Consider the following 23,973-nt stretch of genomic DNA (forward strand, 5'->3'; position numbering starts at 1 on the left):
CTGTATTCAGCATTGCACCAGCAGCTCTTGTGAGCTGCTGGTGCAATGCCCCCCCCCCCCCTGCAGACTCGCCAGCAGGGGATGTCAATCAACCCGATCATACTCAATTGGGTTGAATTGTGGCGATCTCTGTCCGCCTCATCAGAGCAGGTGGACAGGGTTATGGAGCAGTGGTCTTTAGACCACTGCTTCATGACTGTTGTTTGTGGCAAGTCTGAAGACTCGTCAGAAACACGGGCCCTCAAGCTCCATTCGGAGCTTGATAAATGGGCCTCATAGATTCACTCCCTCCCAAAGACAGTCATTTGCTTAACAGCCCAAATGTTGTAAACTGGGTGGCACACGTGCTCTCTTACCTTCCACCTCGAACTCCGGATTAATAGACGATGCGGTGTGGCGGGATCCTGTATCCATACGGTAAGCACTTACTTGCTTGCTTGACCCCTTTACCCTCTCAGCGTTTCCGGCAATATGAGATACTGTGGATGTTGGCCGCTTCCGATGACATCACGTAACTCATGCAGGGAGGAGGAGTGTGATCCCACAGCAGCGGAGTGTGAAGCGGACCACTGTATGGAGGTGTGGATCTACTGTAACAAGGTTAGCTGAAGAAAGAAATGTGAGCCACACGATCCAGTTTAATAATAATAAAATTTATTTGTAAATCCCTAAAACGATACAAGAAGCTCAGGATCATGCAGAGTGAGTGCAGGACTTGGCTTACGCGTTTCGGCTAACAAGCCGTAGTCATAGCCTTATGGATTTACAAATACATTTGGTTATTTTTAAACTGGATGGTGTGGATCACATTTCTTTCTGTTGCTAACTATGTTGATCATACTCAGATCTACGTTTGCACCCCTGGTCTCTCTCCCTCTGTCCCTTCTCAAGTCAGCGACTGCTTATCTGGCATTTCTTCCTGGATGGCCTCTTACAACCTAAAGATTAATAAGTCCAAGACTGAGATCCATCTAATCCCTCCCCCCTCTAGCTCTAGCTAACTTTTTTATCACTGTTGGAGGCACCACTTTCTCCCCATCACCTCAAGTCCGCTGCCTCAGAGTTACACTTGACTCATATCTGTCCTTCATCCTCCACATCCAATTGCTCTTCATCCTGCCACAACCACCTACACAATATCTCCAAAATGTGTTCTTACACTACTAAGCAACTAATCCACTCCCTTGTAATTTCCTGACTTAACTACTGTAATAACCTGCTAACTGGCCTACCTCTCTCCCACCTCTCCCTTCTCCTAAATGCCTATGCCAGGCTAATCCATCTTTCCCGCCACTCTGTATCTGCGGTTCCCTCACTGGCTCCCAATTCACAGCAGAATTAAATTAAAAAAAAATCTCACCCTGACCTACAAAGGTCTAACAATGACCTGCTCCTTGCATCTTCTGCCATTACCTCCTCCCATGATAGACTGCAGGACTTATCTTGTGGGTCACCAACCCACTGGAACGCACTTTCCGAACTTGCCCTTATCTGTCCTCCTTTAAACTCTCCCTAAATACACGTTTGTTCAAGGAACCCTACCACCCAACTCAGTAACAAATGAATTCCTCTTACCTAATAATTGCCTTCATCTAACTCTGTACTACATAATTTTCACCCTTGCTGTCCACACCTCCTGCTTCTCACCCTCCTGCCCTTCTACGGGAATAGGGCCTTCATTTCCTCCTGTATTTGTTTGATAAATTTTGTCCTGTCTTAAAAATATTATATCATCGTTGTAATTTTATCTTTTGTACCCATGGATAGCGCTGCAGAATTTGTTGGCACTTTATAAATAAAGTACAATATATAATAAAATCAAGAATGCAGGTGAAATGTTCTAAAGGGATTGAATATTGGTTTGAAGGTAGTTTTAAAGAAGCGTTTTAGTACACTTCACTGTGGAATGACAATACAATTTACATGTGTGAACTGAGACAATACAATAGCCATTGTACATGAATAATAAACCTATTTGAGCTGGAGAATTGTGGGTATACTGTGCATGTGTATGTAGGGATAGATTACGAGTGGTTCGGTAGTTTGCACTACTGCTCGCACGTTAGCCCCACTAGACTTCGGCTTTTTGCGCTAGTCGGGTAGCGCTTATTACAAGTGGAAAGTAAAAAGATTTACGTTTAGGGTGTGTGGAACTCAGAATCCAGGGAGTTCTGAGTAGTTCAAATGGAAGATCACAGAAACAGCAAGTTTGAACATAGACCCAATGCTGAACACTAAAGTACAATACAAAGTTCAGAATACTTAAGTAGGTTGTAGTAACAAAGTCCAGTGGATACTAGTGCTTTAATTGTGCAGTGGATGGTGAGGCTGTCACAGAAAACCAACTAGGTACACCAGATACAGCTAGTTTGAGGAAAGCTATCACTAGTATAGCAGACACAGAACTCTCAGCAGGCACGGGATACTGTTGGTGAGACTGTTATGGGATACTAGATAGGTACAGCAGGCACAGCTGGTTTGAGGAAGGCTGTCACTGGTATAGTAGACACAGGATTCTCAGCAAGCACAGGTGGACATTGGTGCTTGAATTGTGCACTAGAGGGTGAGGCTGTCACGGGATACCAGATAGGTAAAGCAGGCAAAGCTGGTTTGAGGAAGACACAGGATTCTCAGTAGGCACAAGATACCCAGAAGGCTCTGTTGGTGTGACTGTCATGGAATACCAGATAGGTAAAGCAGGCACAGCTTCAGGAACAAAGTAAGCATACACAGGTATCAGGCAAGTCTGCTTGGCTTTCAGGAACCAGGTCAGCATACTGTAACATGCTCTGTTCCTTTAAGGGCTATTCATCTTAGCCTCCTTTTCACTGACTTTGTTCCTTTATAAGACACACCCTTACTTCCTTTCCTTGCTTGGTAATTCCTACGTATACTAGCTACACTGGTAACCTTCCAGATACTTGCTCTAGTTCCTACGGAGTGCCCCCCTCTCTCTGGACTTCCAACCTGGCTAAGGGAGCATCTCTATCCTCTCACCGTATCCCGCAAACTGCATCTGCTGTTCCTGACAGCATCAAAGATGCCGCTCCGCTCTGGCTCTCAGCTGTTAGGCGGTGACGTCACCAACAGCTGCCCTCATCCACTTCTGTGTTCGCCAGGCTCACGCTCACAGCCACAGAACGTTCAGCTTCACAGTAACAAGGTACAAGCTCAAACTGCTGAATCTCACATACCTCTTCACAATAACAAACATCTCTGATATCCTTATTCTTCGCCTGGTAAGGTTTATTTTTGCCAATAGTGATTTCTTATCCTATTTTGTTGCGCAACTTGATTTTTAGACAAGCTAGCTCCCTGAGAGTTTCATGTTTCATTATTTTCTCATTCTTTCGTTAACATGTAAACCCCATTATCATCAAATATATGCTAATGTGTTTACATACAACTATATTATAAATCCTTCTATCAAGGTGTATGGAATTAAGACTTCTTCTACACACACCTATTAATTTGTTTGCATTGTGAGGTTTTTAAACAGACTACAGGGAAGTAATATCTGAATGTTATGTGAATTATTACACATACACAGGTGCAAGGTAAGGATTCTTGATCTCTGGAACAAGGTGAGCATACACAGGTATCAGGTAAGTATGCTTTGGCTTTCAGGAACCAGGAGAGCATATACAGTTACAAGGTAGGTATATGTGGTCTCCAGGACAAGGTGAGCATACACAGGTATCAGTTAAGTATGGTTTGGCTTTTAGGAACAATTTAGGTAAGGCATTAGCTCCCACTCCAATAGCCTCCCGGTGGAGTTTCTGTAATTAGGAGATGGCCAGTTTAAATCTAGGCAGCTCGCAGCCGTGCGCGCCTAGACAGCTGCAGCAGTAGCTGTAGGAGTTGAGTCTCGGTATCCCTCCATGTGGGACGCCGAGACTGAAGCAATCAGACTTGGGAGCCGGACTGGGATTGGAGCTCCCTAAGGTATGTCTCTTACAATATATGATGTTTTTTGGTAACATACAGTATATATGCCTACAGTATATAATATGATTATATATAGCTAGAGATATATACAGATATATAAAGAAATACCTATTTAAAAATACATAAAACATATTCCCCTATGTGAAGAATACTGGAATATGAAATATTTACAGTAAATACATACTTAAAACCATTATTAAATATGAATATTGCATAAATATGATTTTTCATGTTTTCAGCTACTTTACTGCAAAGGGCTCCAATGCACTTATATATATGTATATAAATGTATACATATGTATTTATGTGTTTGTATGTGTATTTATGTCTGTAAATACATAAATACCCATATAAATACATAACTACATATGTACACACAGCATATATACATATTTTTGTGCAACTTTTTATTCGAGCGTAAGAGTTAACCAGAGCTTTGAAGTCACACTAAACCGATAAGCGTAAATTGCATTTGCACTCTCATGTTCGCATTTACTTTCAACTTGTAATAGAGCGCTACGTCCAATGCATGCAAAGAGAAGTAATAAATCCAATATCGCTTGTTTGCAACGGTTAGAGCGCCACTCGTAATCTAGCCCATAGTTAGCTAGATTATGAGTGGAGCTCAATATCACGCTTATGTGAGCGTGATATTTGCTCTCCACTCAGTAATACCACCACACGGAAATTTCCTTAATTACCAACTGAGTATTTGATCTCCATTCTTCCAAGGCTTCCCTCTCCAAATGTGTAAAATTTTGATGGACCCTATTCTTGGCTGATTTTAACGCAACTAAATCTTTCTCAACAATTTTGAAAAAGATTTCCAATATGGAACCCCTTCTTTGAATGGGGTAAAAGTTAGATTTTTCCGGGGGGCGGGGCCAACTGCCAACATGGACGGTCGCTAGCACATGGAGCTCTGGTCTTCAGTAAACCGAAGAGGCTAACTACTACCCACTAACTGGTTGCTAACCATTGTCACAGCCTTTTAACAGTGTCTAGACTGCTCCGAAACTATTTTACATCTCCTCTGAATATAGGGGGACCTCTCTACTTCATTTATTAAAACAGGACCTTTCTACTACTTATTAAAGATGGAGGACGACTATGCAACTACCCACGCTCTCCTGCTGGCTCTTGTTCGTAAGGCAGAGAAGGGATATGCCGATCTCATGGCCATGCTTGAGAGTGACTACGCAGCTGAAGGGGCTGTGGGATCGACATGTCAGGAGGCAGGTGCTACTATGGCGCTTGCGGCCCTTGCAGTCGCAGAACAGTTCCCAGCTGCATACCGGGAGGCTTCGCACATGGCTTGTACTCAGCCGAAGCAGGTAACTGACAGAGCAACTAAAGAGCCTTACCCACAGATTAACCTGACTACCTCCATTGCTGCAGCGATCTCTTGCGTAAAGCCGATATCCTGCTCATGTGTGGTCTACAGTTACAGCGTGGCTGCCGACTCTTACGGTGAGGCTGGGAAGATTGTCTGTGACTTTCTTTTGCCGGGGGCAGATATCTTGATAGCAAATCGAGAATGGTGGCCTTTAGATGCTTCAAAATACCCATACGTTTTTCTAAGAGTGGAGACTTTACTCCGGATTTGGAAGGACTCTGTTATAAATTGGAATTCACCCGCTAAGATCCGTTATTGGGTTGGCTAAGAGAGGTAAATTATGAACAGCGAATGCTAGACCTCCACCATAATGGACTTGTATTTTCCACTGACTGAGAGAATTTCTTTCTTTCCCGGCTTGGAAGGTCAAAGACCAGCTATATAATTTAAATGTTTAAAGTTTTCATTGTTATTTTACTAGTATCCTATGGAAATTGCTCACAGGCTTCCTAATACCTTCTACTTGTTTGTATATAAACCATTATGAACATTTGTTCACACGCCGTTACACTTCAGAACTGGAATAGGCTAATTATTCCCAACTCCTAGATTATCTACTGTGTGACACTCGCATTAACTTTTGTAAGGCAGCCCTCCATGATGCAGATTATTGTCTGTTTGTATTAACATTGCTTTCTGTAAACTCTTTAGTATATTGGTCGGGGCATTATGTTGTCCTGTTAGACATTATTCAAATCTGCTATGCCTCATTTCACCAGTATGATCTCATATTGCTTATATAATTTCACTGCTCTCCAACAAGTGAACCTTTATATGCCATATATACGGTTTATATTTACACAGCAGGACTGATACTGTTTAGACCCCAGGTGCTATGGTGTATAGTGCCAGTTCATAATATTTTGTTTGCTGTTGATATTGATGTTCTCTACACTTCCATATACATTCTATATTTAATATGGTTCTAATAGTCCCATAGTTTTATTAGGGTAATGCATATTCCAACCTACAAACTTTGGTACTTTTACCACTCAGTCCCTGAAACTATATTTTGGGCTGTATTTTTGTGACAATTGTATCGGTCCTGTTAGACGTCACTCAAATCTACTATGCCTCATTTCACCAGTTGTATGATCTCATATTGCTTATATAATTTCACTGCTCTCCAACTAATGAACCTTATTATGCCATGTATACGGTTTATATTTACATAGCAGGACTGATACTGTTTAAGCCCCAAATGCTATGGTATATAGTGCCAGTTCATAATATTTTGTTTTATGTTGTTATTGATGTTCTCTACACTTCCATATGCATTCTATTTTTAATATGGTTCTAATAGTTCCGTAGTTTTATTAGGGCAATACATACTCCAACCTACAAACTTTGGTACTTTTGCCACTCAGTCCTTGAAACTATATTTTGGGCTGTATTTTTGTGACAATTGTATTAGGACACTTTAATGAGAGTGACTATGCTTGAGGAATGTGCCTAGTTCATGTTTAATGACTCATCTCTGTTATATGTATTTGTGCCATAGGCTATCTTATGTTTGCTTACATAGGGTCGTTATCCTTATTTTATACCTATCTCTCAGACTGCCTAGCTCCAAATTTCCCCTAGCATAATTACTTATACTACCCTATTTGCCTTTGTTTACCTTAAAAATTCCAACATAAGGTTATTTAGACTTTATGAAGTCATGTTAATGCAGTACTCAGTTAAACCGATGTAAGATAACAGTTGTTTATTGAAACTCTCTCTCCACTAACATTCTAGGACCGATAGGGGCTGCAACTACGCCTTATCTAAGCATAGACGCTGTGGCGCAGTGATGTTAGCTGGATCCCTCTAAGTTTAACTTAAACTATCTTAGCATAAATATACTGAACGTTAAATAGGCTTCTTCATAGTAAGCTGGCACTACTGCCTGTTTGGGATATTCTAGGTCCAAAATTACTGTACACCCATATCGCAATAAGGTTACAAACATTATTATTTTAGATAACCGCTTGTTTGAATCTAGATTTATTATATTTACTAGGCAGGTTATGTTACCTTGACGCAGGATTTTTGCTCTCTTGTTATCCTAGGTACCTGTATTAACTTCAAGCTTAACTGCTAATCACCAGCATATAATGGCCTCATTTGTAGAATAAGATAATATTATTATATGTCAATTATAGAAACCTATATTGGCCGAAGTCACTGCTCAAGCAGAGTAACATGTTAATCTGGATTTATTGGCCACGTCTTATTGTTAGACTATGATACTCTGCTCAACATATCTCTGCCATAGTGGTATTTATATGCGTTTATAGCATACCTCTATTTGTGAAACTTAATCCTTAATATTTTAATATGCGTACATATCAGTTACTAGCCTATTTATATTGCCAACCCCTGCTGCCACGTTCCCTTATGGACCCCTAGACATACCAAGTTGTCAATTGGAATATGCCCTTCATTGACATTATCTCATATAACTCTTCAATAACAGTTTCTGAGAGGTCCCGATATATTTTATGTACCTTAGAACGTCTGACTGCTGATATATATATATATGTGTTTTTTTATTTTCGTACGGCTCCGCACTCCAACCCTCCCCTTATATTTATAGCGGTGCTTACCCGCTGAATTTCCCCCCCCCCCATTCCTTCTCTTCTTGCAGCTCATAAAGAGCTATCTATCTGACCTCCAGTTATTTACTATATCCACAAGCCATTTGGCCTAAAACTTAAGGTTACAATAGGTCAGACACATATGCTAATACATCATAAAATCGATGTTTCATCTGCCTATCTATTGTGATTTGTATACTCGTTGAAATATGTTGTTCAATTGTGTTTGTATCATTTTCTATTACCAGAAGGCGGTTTATGTTTTATGTATGTTATACAAAACCTCAATAAAAAAATATTTTAAAAAAAGTTAGATTTTTCCTTGAAGGAAAGCCCACTACTAGAATCAAGAGGCTCTGTAGAACCCTCCCTCATGACATTGTTGGTTAAGGTGACTCACATAAAGGGTGACTTTAACAACTGGATATAGTGCTCAATATTATGACATCTGTAAGATTATTCTTAGACATTTCCCTATGTTGTCTGCAGATGATGGACTACAAGGATTGGTATCTAATGATATAAGGTGTTCTTATAAAAATGCAAAACAGTTGGTAACATTGTTTTACCCTCGCAATTAAGACCAATTGAACAAAGACAGCGTTCATAGCTCACTTGCAATGGTATTATTACTATACATATGTAATATACTTAGTTACGTGTGAAACATGTAAAATGCAATATGTAGGTTTAACCACTAGGGATATCAGATCACAAATTAGGGAACACTTCTCGACTATAAACGTTGGCATGTCATCTACAGCAATAGTGCAGCTTTTCGTGCAAAAACATAACAAGAGTTTTGCCGCCTTTAAGTGGTGTGCTATAGAGAAAGTTATGGTACACAAAAGAGGTGGAGACAGATTCAGGCTTCTAAGTAAAAGGGAAATGTTCTGGATGTTCAAGCTCAGGACACGTTTGCCCCTGGGCTTGAATTCAGAGTACAATCTAATAAATTTTTGGGAATAGCCTTGTATCATTTGCTATTCAAAATAAATAGAACCAATACAATATTTTAATATGAAAGTAGGTTGAGGTGTTACATTATTAAAATATGGATGTTGTAAAAATCATATAATAGTGATATCCCCATAAGAAATACGGATATATATCCTATTGTATGTTTGTATCCTAACTCCATATGTTTAATAACTATCAGCTAGATTACGAGTTTTGAGCGCTGTAGGGAAATTAGCGACCGCCACAAAAGTGGCGGTATTTCAGCTCCATATAGCTGTAAGCTTTGAGAGGTGAACCCCTTAACAGGCAAAGCAAAGGATCACAAGTGCAGACCTGAGCAGGTATAGAGTTGTATCACCAAAATACTTCAGGCTATTTATCAGCATAGACTGATTGAAATTAGGTGAAATAAAGTTAATGTTATTTTAAAGTAGAAGGTAGAATATATTGCTACCTATGTCTTTCAACAAAGGATACCGGAAGGATGTATCAGACCTTATTTTCAGTAGGAGGTTATGTTTACTTAGTGACACTTGCCAAAAGAAACAAAAGGTATTCACAGGATTATTTCAGACAGTGGCTGTAACAGGAATAGGACAAAAGCAGTTTCAGACTTGAGTACTTCAGAGCGGATAACCCAGACAGAGACAGTGACCTACAACAGATGGTATAAGCTTGAGAAAGTGTAGCGTGGAGAACGGTCACTACTTGTGAGCAGCTGGAGTCCTTACGCTTATTAGCGTGTACTGAGCAAAGCTGTCAGTTGCTCCGGACAGCTGAAAATCCGACGCCGCTGAAGAGCGGAGCTGAGAGGAGGAGGGGGCGGTACAGACCTTGTGAGTGACAGCGGCTTGTAATCTGAAGCTCCGAATAAGCGATGACGTAGTTGGATCAGTGATTCTGAGTGACAGCGGTATACGCTGTTTGAAAGTCCACCTCAGACTATTAAGTTTGTTTGGCGTTAGGTAGGAAGCAAAGTATGTAATCCAAAAGGAGGAATGTTCAGTTGAAAGCCTGTGTAGGGAACGGCTTAATAAACAAGGTGGTTTGTTTAGGTTTGAGAGAGCTGAGAGTACACCGGCTGATGAGAATGTTGTCAGAAAACAGAAAGTCCTTTACAGGAGCAAATATAACGCAAATTAGTAATCCACAATTGGAAAGGTTGACAAGAGTAGATTTTAGGCAGGTAGATTTTGTAATCCAAAATGTTAGGCTTAAAGCTGATTCACAGAAGCGAAGTTGCAATAATGCTGTTAGCTGCTGCAAGTCTAATTACTAAGCACCTGTTTGCAGTCAGGTGACGACTTAAAAGCAGGTAGGGAGTGCAGGTAAGGGAGAGAAGGAAAAGCTGGCCTGGAATCCTTACAATAGCGCTGCTATTACAGGTTTTAAAAAACCCGGCTTGTGCGGGCGCTGAGCTCCATACCTCACCCAAATACAAGCAGTGTTTTGACGTGCTCATGCACAATTTCCCAATAGACATCAATGGGGAGAGCCGACGAAAAAAAGCCTAACACCTGTGATCGCGGAATGAAAAGCTCCGTAATGCAGCCCCATTGATGTCTATGGGGATAGAAAAAGTTATGTTTAAATCTAACACCCTGACATAAAAACCACATCTAAACACCCATAATTTGCCGCCCCCGACATTGCCGCAACCTACATAATGTTATTAAACCCTAATCTGCCGCCCCCAACATCGTCGCCACCTACCTACACTTATTAGCCCCTAATCTGCAGCCCCTAATGTCGCCGCCACTATACTAAAGTTATTAACCCCTAAACTTTTGGCCCCCCATATCACTAACCCTACATAAATATATTAACCCTTAAACCTAACCCTAACATAACCCTAAGCCTAACCCTAACCCTAACACCCCTTAAATATAATTAAAATAAACGTACAATTGTTACCTAAATAATTCCTATTTAAAACTAGATAAATGCTTACCTGTAAAATAAAACCTAAGCTAGCTACAATATTACTAATAGTCATATTGTAGCTATCTTAGGTTTTATTTTTATTTCACAGGTAAGTTTGTATTTATTTTAACTAGGTAGACTAGTTAGTAAATAGTTATTAACTATTTACTAGCTACCTAGATAAAATAAATACAAACTTACCTGTGAAATAAAACCTAACCTGCCTTACACTAAAACATTACAATTAAATTAAATTAATAAAATACTATTGTAATTATCTAAATTACAAAAAAAAAAACCCCACTAAATTACACAAAATAAAAAACGTAATGATCAAAAATAAAAACGAATTACTCCTAATCTAATAGCCCTATCAACAAAAAAAATCCCCTCCCAAATAAAAAAAAAACCTTGCCTACACTAAACTGCCAATGGCCCTTAAAAGGGCCTTTTGCAGGGCATTGCCCCAAAGAAATCAGCTCTTTTACATAGCAATTAAAAATGCAAACATTCCCCACAACAGTAAAACCCACCACCCACACAACCAAACCCCCCAAATAAAATTCTTTCTAAATAAACCTAAGCTAACCATTGCCCTGAAAAGGGCATTTGGATGGGCATTGCCCTTAAAAGGGCATTTAGCTCTTTTGCCATGCCCTGAAAAGGGCAATCAGCTCTTTTACGAAGTGCCCAAACCCTAAGCTAAACATAAAACCCACCCAAAAAACCCTTAAAAAAAACCTAACACTAACCTCTGAAGATCCACTTACAGTTTTTGAAGTCTGGACATCCATCCTCATCCAGGCGGTGAAGTCTTCATCCAAGCGGGCAGAAGTCCTCATCGAAGCGGGCAGAAGTCTTCATCCAAGTGGGCAGAAATCCTCATCGAAGCGGGCAGAAGTCTTCATAATCTTCTATCTTCATCCATCCGGTGCGGAGCAGGTCCATCTTCAAGACATCCGGCGGGGCGCATCCTATTCTTCCGATCGTTGCTGTAAAATGAAGTTCCCTTTAAGTGACGTCATCCAAGATGGCGTCCCTTACATTCTGATTGGCTGATAGAATTCTATCAGCCAATAGGAATTAAAGGGAAAAAAAAATACTATTGGCTGTTGCAATCAGCCAATAGGATTGAACTTTCTTCCTATTGGCTGATCCAATCAGTCAATAGGATTGTGCTTGCATTCTATTAGCTATTCCAATCAGAGAATTCTATCAGCCAATTGGAATGTAAGGGACGCCATCTTGGATGACGTCACTTAAAGGGAACTTCATTTCACAGCAACAATCGGAAGAATGGGATGCTCCCCGCCGGATGTCTTGAAGATGGACCTGCTCCGCACCGGATGAATGAAGATAGAAGATTATGAAGACTTCTGCCCGCTTCGATGAGGATTTCTGCCCGCTTGGATGAAGACTTCTGCCTATGTTTTTTTAAGGTTTTTTTTGGGTGGGTTTTATTTTTAGCTTAGGGTTTGGGCACTTCGTAAAAGAGCTGATTGACCCTTTCAGGGCATGGCAAAAGAGCTAAATGCCCTTTTAAGGGCAATGCCCATCCAAATGCCCTTTTCAGGGCAATGGTTAGCTTATGTTTATTTAGATAGAATTTTATTTGGGGGGTTTGGTTGTGTGGGTGGTGGGTTTTACTGTTGGGGGAGATGTTTGTATTTTTAATTGCTATGTAAAAGAGCTGATTTCTTTGGGACAATGCCCTGCAAAAGGCCCTTTTAAGGGCCATTGGCAGTTTAGTGTAGGCTAGGGTTTTTTTTTATTTTGGGAGGCTTTTTATTTTGATAGGACTATTAGATTAGGAGTAATTCGTTTTTATTTTTGATAATTTCGTTTTTTATTTTGTGTAATTTAGTGGGGTTTTTTTGTAATTTAGATAATTGTATTTTATTAATTTAATTTATTTAATTTTATTGTAATGTTAGGTTTTAGTGTAAGGCAGGTTAGGTTTTATTTGACTGGTAAGTTTGTATTTATTTTAACTAGGTAGCTAGTAAATAGTTAATAACTATTTACTAACTAGTCTACCTACTTAAAATAAATACAAACTTACCTGTGAAATAAAAATAAAACCTTAAATAGCTACAATATAACTATTAGTAATATTGTAGCTAGCTTAGGTTTTATTTTACAGGTTAGTATTTATTTAGTTTTAAATAGGAATTATTTAGGCGGACGGCAGATTAGGGGTTAATAATCTTTAAATAGTGTTTGTGATGCGGGAGGGCGGCAGTTTCGGGGTTAATACGTTTATTATAGTGGCGATAATGTCGGGAGCGGCAGAATAGAGGTTAATACATTTTTTAAGTGGATGTCTGGAGCGGCAGGTTAGTGGTTAATAATTTTTTTTTAGTTTTTGCGATGTGGGAGGGCCTCGGTTTAGGGGCTAATACGTCGTTTATGGGTGTTTAGTGTACTTTGTGACACTTTAGTTATGAGTTTTATGCTACAGATTTGTAACGTAAAACTCACTACTGACTTTAGATGACGGTACGGATCTTGTGGTTATAGGGTGTACCGCTCACTTTTTGGACTCGTAATACCGGCGCTATGGAAGTCCCATTGAAAAAGGACTTTGTTAAAAGTGCGGTACTGACGTTGCCCCAAAAAGGTGTGCAGTACACCTATACTTACAAGACTTGTAATAGCGGCGATAGGAAAAAAGCAGCGTCATGAAGCATAATGATGCTTTTTCACTCATAACGCCAAACTCGTAATCTAGCTGTATGTATCCTTATTTCCAAGCAAACAGAAGGGGTATCCGGAACACGGTCAAACTGCTGGTCCATGCAACTGAAGAAAAAATATGGGTAATCTGCTTCCTAGTGGACCTGGAGTGCCGTAACAGCAGCGGATTAGGCCGCAAAGGTACAAGAAAAGGCACACAAGGGAGCAGGCACTACTCTGGCTCAGACTTTGTCTCTCAGCATGGTCAAAAGAAAAAACAAATTAACAATGGAATCTCGATGGCTAACACATGTAGGCAATTTCAAATGTGGGGGCAGAAATTGTCACACCTGTTCTTTTATTCTTCCAGGTAACTCTTTTGTGTCTAGTGTAACCAATCAAAAATTTGATATTGACTTTTATGCAAGCTGCAGCACCCAATGGGTGGTATACTTGCTTACCTGCGGCTTGTGCAAAAGCCAATATGTAGGCCAAACCTCTAGAGAACTTAGAAAGAGAGTAGGGGAACACATGAGAGATACCAAAAATGATGTTAAGGATTCAGCAATAGCAAGCTATTTCAATGGCATACATTTTACTGAGAAGGCTAATATATCAGTTCAGGTCATAGACCTTGCTAAAGTTCCCATGAGGGGAGGTAATAGAGGCAAAATATTGGATAGAAAAGAACTGTTCTGGATCCTAAAATTAAAGACTAGAATGCCATTAGGGATGAACAGGGAATGCGATATTAATTATTTTATAGATGATTAAACTTCCCTTTTTGCTCACATAGTGAAATAAACACATGAATTCTATGTAATTTTATTATCTAGATCTTGCATCTAGATCATACTTAGTTCCCTATCTGATTAGCCTATAAGGATTAAGTGGCTTAATAACAAGTATTCACAGTCATCTATATCTATTACCACACATGTACTTATTAAAGTGGTCCATATCTTTTCAATCTCCTTTTCTTTTCAGTGTTGAGTACAATTTGTATATATTAGGTTAGGACACCACATATTTGTTATTATTTTTGCAATATGTTTGCTTTTTTAATCTTCACTATGTATGTGTTTTTACCTTTGAATCCTGGCTCAGCAGGGGTTAATCCAATGTACACTTGGTGTATAAATGGGTCTCCAGGCTGGTCCTAATCAGTCTATGATTAAGCGCCACTAGGGGGCGTGAAACGTGTAAGACTTGTCTTGTATGTCTCTACCCTTGTCTGGGGGCTATGTTTTAACGTTTTTTCAATAAATTGTATTTTTTTAATATATACCAAATGAGTAGTGCCTGCTACCATGTGTGCCTTTTCGTATCCTTATTTCCACTCTGCATAGCTTTTTCAGTAAAGTGAAGTATTTGTTAATAGAGAACAGGTAGGTAGTAGTGGTTTTTGTATTAGCCAATGGGAGCTTTCTTAACCCTTTTTAGGAGTGTGATTTGTGTTTAACCATATGGCTATGTCTATGGCCTAGGGTCCGAAACATGTAAGCTGGTAATTACCCTCTACAGTTGATTCCTCCTGTGAATATTGCTTTTAAAAGAATTGTAAATAAAAGTGAAGTTTTACGAATATGGATGGAGAGCGATACTTTGATACATATATTAACACATAAATATATATGTATATATTAATATTTATAATATAATAGTATTTATATTTGCTGCCCATCGCTGCCCGACATACTCCCTTTGCTGCGCTAGTTCTTATGCCGTGTCCCATTGGAGTCTACAGAAGAGCGCGCTTGTGAGTACAACGCTTCCTAGCAATGCAAACATGAGAATGCATTCACATTGCACCTCACTTATAATACCAGCACACATTTGCGTGCGCTGGTATTACTAAGTTGAGCGCAAATATCACTTTTCCGGAAGCAATATTTTGCTCTCAACTTGTAATCTAGCCCAAAGTGTTATACTGTGTATTTAGTGTAAATATTTCCCATTCCAATGTTCTGCACATAGAACAATATATTCTATGTTTTTCTAAATAGATATTGTTATATATATCTGTATATATCTATACCTATATATAATCATGTATATATAGGTATAGATATATATATTGTACCAAAATACCATCAGATATTTATAGAAATATGTATTTATGAATAAATGGAACATATTCTTGCATGTGAAGAACATTGGAATGTGAAATATTAAAATGTTCATGTTGTGTTAGCGCACATGAGCATATACAATCGGGTTTGCGCGCAACTTAAAGTGAAGGTAAAGTTACCTGGTTGTCGATCTAGAATAACATTCTTTGTCCCAAATCAATATGAGTTTCATTCATCATTTTGTTAAATTAGTGTAAATAAAGTTATAGCCGTAATAAATACATTTTTGAAGGTCTGCAAACTCAACCCGTTATCTATTATTTTTTTTCTGTGTTGATCACGTTTTCCGAAGATCCAATTGAAAATTTGACCTAAGTCGGCCGTCACTCTACGTTATCCGCCTCCTTGTTGATCGACATGAGTATGCGCTATTCTTTTTTACTTCATCTTGGAATCTCTGCGCGCTCCTGTTTTGCGCATGCGTATTCGTTTTCTATAGGAATTCCCCTAATACGTCATCGGCTTTTACGGACGGCTCCAATGCTGACAAGCGCAGTAGAGAGTGAAATAGCAGATTTGCGCATGCACATTTAATAGAGTAATGGAGTAAATAGAGGTTTGGAGGAGTTAGTATTGAAACAGTAGAGAAATATATATATATATATATATATATATATATATATATATTTTTATATATATATATATATATATATATATATATATAAAGTCGGAAAATTTTACCTATTTATTGAAAAAAATGTACCGATTAGCTTATTGTAATATTAACTAATGCATTGATTTTTTCACAATGACAAAACTTTACCTTCACTTTAAGTAGATGAAAACATGAAAAACATATTTATGCAATATTCATATTTAATAAAGATTTTAAATTTGTATTTAATTTAAATATGTCACATTCCAATGTTCTGCACATAGCATAATATGTACTATGTATTTATAAATAAATATTCCTAGAGATATCTGTATTTATCTATACCCATATATAATTTTATATATATATATATATAAATACTGTATATACATATATATATATATATATATATATATACTCTGTGTATGTATATATATATATATATATATATATATATATATATATATGTATAGATATATATTGTACCAAAAAAACATCAGATATATATAAATATTTATTTCTGAATAAATGGAAAATATTCCTGTATGTGAAGAACATTGGTATGTAAAATATTAATATTTTTATGTCAGGTTTGCGCATGAGTAGGGTGTTTTTTCCCACTTTTTTTGCTCCATTGACTTCTATGGGGGAACACGTGTACGCTCACGCGATATTCTAAGTTCGGCTTTTCACGCTCGTCAGGTTAGTGAGGGAGCAAAAACAGTTCAACTCAGCGGAATCTGATGAGCACAAAAAGCTAAACTTCTAGCACAGTTAATGCTTGAGCGGGAGCATTAATTAGCGCTCCTCTAGTAATCTTGCTCTCAAAGGTTAACCCCACTTAGAACATTCCCTGTCAAATATCAATTCACTCTAAATAAAAAATGTAAACCCCAAACAAGGATTGTGGCCTCTCTTGCACCCCAGCACACTAGAAAAGTAAAGTAGGGGATTTTAAGATAAATATCTAATAAGGTAGAAATAGAAAGGGCTACTCTTGGTCCTGGACTCAAATAAAATGTATCTATAGTGATCCAGAAGAATTATACCATCTACCTCTAATATAAGCTATTATAGTTCAGTAACTATTAAACCTATGAATATAATAGCTAGAGATTAATTGGGAGATATGCAGGTATAATAGTTGAAGACTAATTTGGATGTATGCAAGTACTTGTCTTGCAAGCATAACAACTAGAGGCCAAACAATTATTACACTGACATATAGGGAAAAAGAAAAAATAGTACAGAGGGTCTCCAAATATGCCAAAAATTCCTTTATTACAAAATAATGTCCATAATAGGGTCAAAAGAGCACTTGTGACCCTATTATGGACATTATTTTGTAATAAAGGAATTTTTGGCATATTAGGAGACCCTCCGTACTATTTTTTAATTTCATGCCTTGGGAGCTTGGTAGTAGCTTCAGGTGGGGTTTTCCTGTTGAATTCTACTTTGCTTTGAATATAGGGGAAAAGAGCAATCCCACCCTAACTAATATATGGGGCTGAGCAAACAGTATTAAAAAGTCTAAATATATACCCATTATTAATGTGTCTACTACAGTAGTTATATCAATAAATATTAATCTAATACATATACGGCTAGATTTAGAGTTTTGTTGGTAACAGCCCGCGTATCTAACGCATGCTTTTTTTACCCCGCACCTTTTAAATACCGCTGGTATTTGGAGTTCACAGAATGGCAGGGTTTTCAGTGCGTTAGGCTCCAAAAAGGGAGCGTAGAGCATCATTTAACGCCACTGCAACTCTAGATACCAGCGGTGCTTACGGACCGGCCAGCTTCAAAAACGTGCTCGTGCACAATTCCCCCATAGGAAACAATGGGGCTGTTTGAGCTGAAAAAAAACACCTGCAAAAAAGCCGCGTTCAGCTCTTAACGCAGCCCCATTATTTCCTATGGGGAAACACTTCCTACGTCTGCACCTAACACCCTAACATGTACCCCGAGTCTAAACACCCCTAACCTTACACTTATTAACCCCTAATCTGCCGCCCCCGCTATCGCTGACACCTGCATATTATTTTTAACCCCTAATCTGCCGCTCCGTACACCCCCACCACCTACATTATCCCTATGTACCCCTAATCTGCTGCCCTAACATCACCGACCCCTATATTATATTTATTAACCCCTAATCTGCCGCCCCCAACGTCGCCTCCACCTAACTACACTTATTAACCCCTAATCTGCCGACCGGACCTGAGCGCTACTATAATAAATGTATTAACCCCTAATCCGCCTCACTCCCGCCTCAATAACCCTATAATAAATAGTATTAACCCCTAATCTGCCCTCCCTAACATCGCCGACACCTAACTTCAAGTATTAACCCCTAATCTGCCGACAGGAGCTCACCGCTACTCTAATAAATTTATTAACCCCTAAAGCTAAGTCTAACTTTAACCCTAACACCCCCCTAAATTAAATATAATTTAAATCTAACGAAATAAATTAACTCTTATTAAATAAATTATTCCTATTTAAAGCTAAATACTTACCTGTAAAATAAACCCTAATATAGCTACAATATAAATTATAATTATATTATAGCTATTTTAGGATTTATATTTATTTTACAGGTAACTTTGTATTTATTTTAACCAGGTACAATAGCTATTAAATAGTTAAGAACTATTTAATAGCTAAAATAGTTAAAATAATTACAAAATTACCTGTAAAATAAATCCTAACCTAAGTTACAATTAAACCTAACACTACACTATCAATAAATAAATTAAATAAACTACCTACAATTATCTACAATTAAACCTAACACTACACTATCAATACATTAATTAAATAAAATACCTACAATTATCTACAATTAAACCTAACACTACACTATCAATAAATTAATTAAATACAATACCTACAAATAACTACAATTAAATAAACTAACTAAAGTACAAAAAATAAAAAAGAACTAAGTTACAAAAAATAAAAAAATATTTACAAACATTAGAAAAATATTACAACAATTTTAAACTAATTACACCTACTCTAAGCCCCCTAATAAAATTACAAAGCCCCCCAAAATAAAATTCAGCTCTTTTGCCTGTAAAAAAAAAACATACAATACCCCCCCAACATTACAACCCACCACCCACATACCCCTAAACTAACCCAAACCCCCCTTAAATAAACCTAACACTAAGCCCCTGAAGATCTTCCTACCTTATCTTCACCTCGCCGGGTATCACCGATCGGTCCTGGCTCCAAAATCTTCATCCAACCCAAGCGGGGGCTGGTGATCCATAATCCTGAGGCTGAAGAGGTCCAGAAGAGGCTCCAAGGTCTTCATCCTATCCGGGAAGAAGAGGCGATCCAGACCGGCAACCATCTTGATCCAAGCGGCATCTTCTATCTTCATCCGATGAGGAACGGCTCCATCGTGAAGACCTCCAGCGCGGATCAATCTTCTTCCGACGACGTCCAACTGAAGAATGACGGTTCCTTTAAGGGACGTCATCCAAGATGGCGTCCCTCGAATTCCGATTGGCTGATAGGATTCTATCAGCCAATCGGAATTAAGGTAGGAAAATTCTGATTGGCTGATGGAATCAGCCAATCAGAATCAAGTTCAATCCGATTGGCTGATCCGATCAGCCAATCAGATTGAGCTCGCATTCTATTGGCTGTTCCGATCAGCAAATAGAATGCGAGCTCAATCTGACTGGCTGATCGGATCAGCCAATCGGATTGAACTTGATTCTGATTGGCTGATTCCATCAGCCAATCAGAATTTTCCTACCTTAATTCCGATTGGCTGATAGAATCCTATCAGCCAATCAGAATTCGAGGGACGCCATCTTGGATGACGTCCCTTAAAGGAACCGTCATTCTTCAGTTGGACGTCGTCGGAAGAAGATTGATCGGCGCTGGAGGTCTTCACGATGGAGCCGTTCCTCATCGGATGAAGATAGAAGATGCCGCTTGGATCAAGATGGTTGCCGGTCTGGATCGCCTCTTCTTCCCGGATAGGATGAAGACTTTGGAGCCTCTTCTGGACCTCTTCAGCCGCAGGATTATGGATCGCCAGCCACCGCTTGGGTTGGATGAAGATTTTGGAGCCAGGACGGATCGGTGTGATACCCGGCGAGGTGAAGATAAGGTAGGAAGATTTTCAGGGGCTTAGTGTTAGGTTTATCTAAGGGTGGTTTGGGTTAGATTAGGGGTATGTGGGTGGTGGGTTGTAATGTTGGGGGGGGGGGTATTGTATGTGGGGGTTTTTACAGGCAAAAGAGCTGAATTCTTTGGGGCATGCCCCGCAAAGGGCCCTTTTCAGGGCTGGTAAGGTAAAAGAGCTTTGAACTTTTGTAATTTAGAATAGGGTAGGGCATTTTTTTATTTTGGGGGTCTTTGTTATTTTATTAGGGGGCTTAGAGTAGGTGTAATTAGTTTAAAATTGTTGTAATATTTTTCTAATGTTTGTAAATATTTTATTATTGTTTGTAACTTAGTTCTTTTTTATTTTTTGTACTTTAGTTAGTTTATTTAATTGTAGTTATTTGTAGGCATTGTATTTAATTAATGTATTGATAGTGTAGTGTTAGGTTTAATTGTAGATAATTGTAGGTATTTTATTTAATTTATTTATTGATAGTGTAGTGTTAGGTTTAATTGTAACTTAGGTTAGGATTTATTTTACAGGTAATTTTGTAATTATTTTAACTATTTTAGCTATTAAATAGTTCTTAACTATTTAATAGCTATTGTACCTGGTTAAAATAAATACAAAGTTACCTATAAAATAAATATTAATCCTAAAATAGCTACAATATAATTATAATTTATATTGTAGCTATATTAGGGTTTATTTTACAGGTAAGTATTTAGCTTTAAATAGGAATAATTTATTTAATAAGAGTTAATTTATTTAGTTAGATTTAAATTATATTTAACTTAGGGGGGTGTTAGTGTTAGGGTTAGACTTAGCTTTAGGGGTTAATCCATTTATTACAGTAGCGGCGAGATTCGGTCGGCAGATTAGGGGTTAATAATTGAAGTTAGGTGTCGGCGATGTTAGGGAGGGCAGATTAGGGGTTAATACTATTTATTATAAGGTTATTGAGGCGGGAGTGAGGCGGATTAGGGGTTAATAACTTTATTATAGTAGCGGTGCGGTCCGCTCGGCAGATTAGGGGTTAATAAGTGTAGGCAGGTGGAGGCGACGTTGAGGGGGGCAGATTAGGGGTTAATAAATATAATATAGGGGTCGGAGGTGTTAGGGGCAGCAGATTAGGGGTACATAAGTATAACGTAGGTGGCGGTCGGCAGATTAGGGGTTAAAAAAATTTAATCGAGTGGCGGCGATGTGGGGGGACCTCGGTTTAGGGGTACATAGGTAGTTTATGGGTGTTAGTGTACTTTAGAACACAGTAGTTAGGAGCTTTATAAACCGGCGTTAGCCCAGAAAGCTCTTAACTACTGACTTTTTTCTGCGGTTGGAGTTTTATCGTTAGAATTCTAACGCTCACTTCAGACATGATTCTAATTACCAGCGTTAGAAAGATCCCATTGAAAAGATAGGATACGCAAATGGCGTAGGGGGATCTGCGGTATGGAAAAGTCGCGGCTGGAAAGTGAGCGTTAGACCCTTTAATGACTGACTCTAAATACCAGCGGTAGCCCAAAACCAGCGTTAGGCGCCTCTAACGCTGGTTTTCACGGCTACCGCCCAACTCTAAATCTAGCCGATAGTATTGAGACTGGCTTAGAGGTACTGAATACTTGTCTTATAGATATATCAACCAGGAACTAGTAGTACGTTAAAGGAACAGTCTAGTGAAAATAAAACTTTCATGATTCAGATAGGGCATTCAATTTTAAACAACTTTCCAATTTACTTTTATCATCAAATTTGCTTTGTTCCCTTGGTGGTATTTTTGGAAAACTAAACCTAGGCAGGCTCAAACTGATTTCTAAACTGTTGAAAAAACGCCTCTTAGCTCAGAGCATTTTGAAAGTTTTTCACAGTTAGACAGCACTAGTTCATGTGTGTCATATAGATAATATTGTGCTCACGCCCGTGGAGTTATTTAGGAATCTGCACTGATTGTCTAAACTGCATGTCTGTCAAAAGCACTGAGATAAGGGGGCAGTCTGCAGAGGCTTAGATACAAGGTAATCACAGAGGTAAAACATAACTTAATATAACTGTGTTGGTTGTGCAAAACTGGGGAATGGGTAATAAAGGGATTATCTATCTTTTTAAACAATAAAACTTCTTGTGTATACTGTCCCTTTAACATTCTATGGACTGGCATAACATTTTGACTACTGATTTATTTGTTTCATAGCAACAACTATTGAATATAACATGCTATTCTTCTATAAACCACTTATGGACCTACACACAGTCTAATACTACCACCTAGTGGAGAAAACAACATATATTCACCAAATATCTGGTCATTTCACTGTTATGCTTTATCCCTACTACAAGACATAATAAGTGACATCTAAAAAAAAAAGAACTATATTGTATTCAGGAGAGATATTAACTCTGAGCAGAACAGTACAACTAAATCAACCTAAATACTGTACTAGAATTACATCTGCTCATGAAGGAATCCTAACTACATATGGAAAATATATTCTCTGTAGTGGCTGAATAAAAAAGTCACCGTCAACTTAAATATTGTCCTGGTCTTGAACAGAGACTATAGAGTTAAACCTAAGGAGGGCAGATATAACCATTTATGTTACCATAACATTACGAATGTTAAACTATATAATAAAGTCTAATCAGGGCTAAGAAAGCTGGCACAGTAAAGCACTTTCTAACAGACCCAGCTGAAGTAAAAGAGCAGGTATTGCTCTATGTGATACCAACTAGCCCAGATTTATACACCTAAGCCATAATGAACCCAGAGAAAACTAAACTAAAATCCCTCAAAAGCAAAAACCCTACATTTACAGCACCATAAATCATGAAATAACAGACAGTACAGTATAAATGACAAGAAATACCATCCTCTATCCAACTCCCGCTCTCTTCAGAGCCATAATAGGGATAGTCTGACTCCTGAGCTTCCCTGCCAGCTGCAGCATAGAGTTTCTGTGAGAGCCTCCGACAATAGTAAGCTTTCCCTTAGCTTCACTAAGACGCATCTTGCTGCTTTGGTAGCAGGCTCCCCCCCCCCCCCCCTCCTGCAATATTACTTTTTAATAAAGTGTTATACTGCATATTTACTGTAAATATTTCACATTCCAATGTTCTGAACATAGGAGAATATGTTCTATGTATTTTAAATAGATATTCCTATATTGGAAAGTGAAATATTCATATTTTCATGTCGGGTTAGCGTACGTAAGAATATGTGATCAGGTTTGTGTGCAAGTAGGGTGTTTTTTTCCACCACATTTTTTTTGCTCCATTGACTTTTAGGAGGGAATAGGTTATTGGGCTTGATAGTCTAAGTTCGGCTTTTTCCACGCGTTGGGTTAGCACACAAGTAAAAACGTTTTGCTTTCAACTTGTAATACGAAGGCAACTCCACGGGTGCAAAAATCTTACTTCTAGTGGAGTTAATACTCAAGTGGGAGCATTAAATACTTCTAATATCTTGGTCACACTGAAGAGTGCAACGTATTAGGTATTAGAAGTAAACCCATTCAGTACAGTGGAAACAGTTTGCGCATTTGTAGCAGCTGCAGAATTACAATGTTAAAAAAACTGTTCTTTTAAAAATGTGATGTACATAGTGCAAAGTTTAAAAAAATGCACTATTGTAC

Source organism: Bombina bombina, chromosome 1 (assembly GCF_027579735.1).
Source record: "Bombina bombina isolate aBomBom1 chromosome 1, aBomBom1.pri, whole genome shotgun sequence".
Taxonomy (NCBI): domain Eukaryota; kingdom Metazoa; phylum Chordata; class Amphibia; order Anura; family Bombinatoridae; genus Bombina; species Bombina bombina.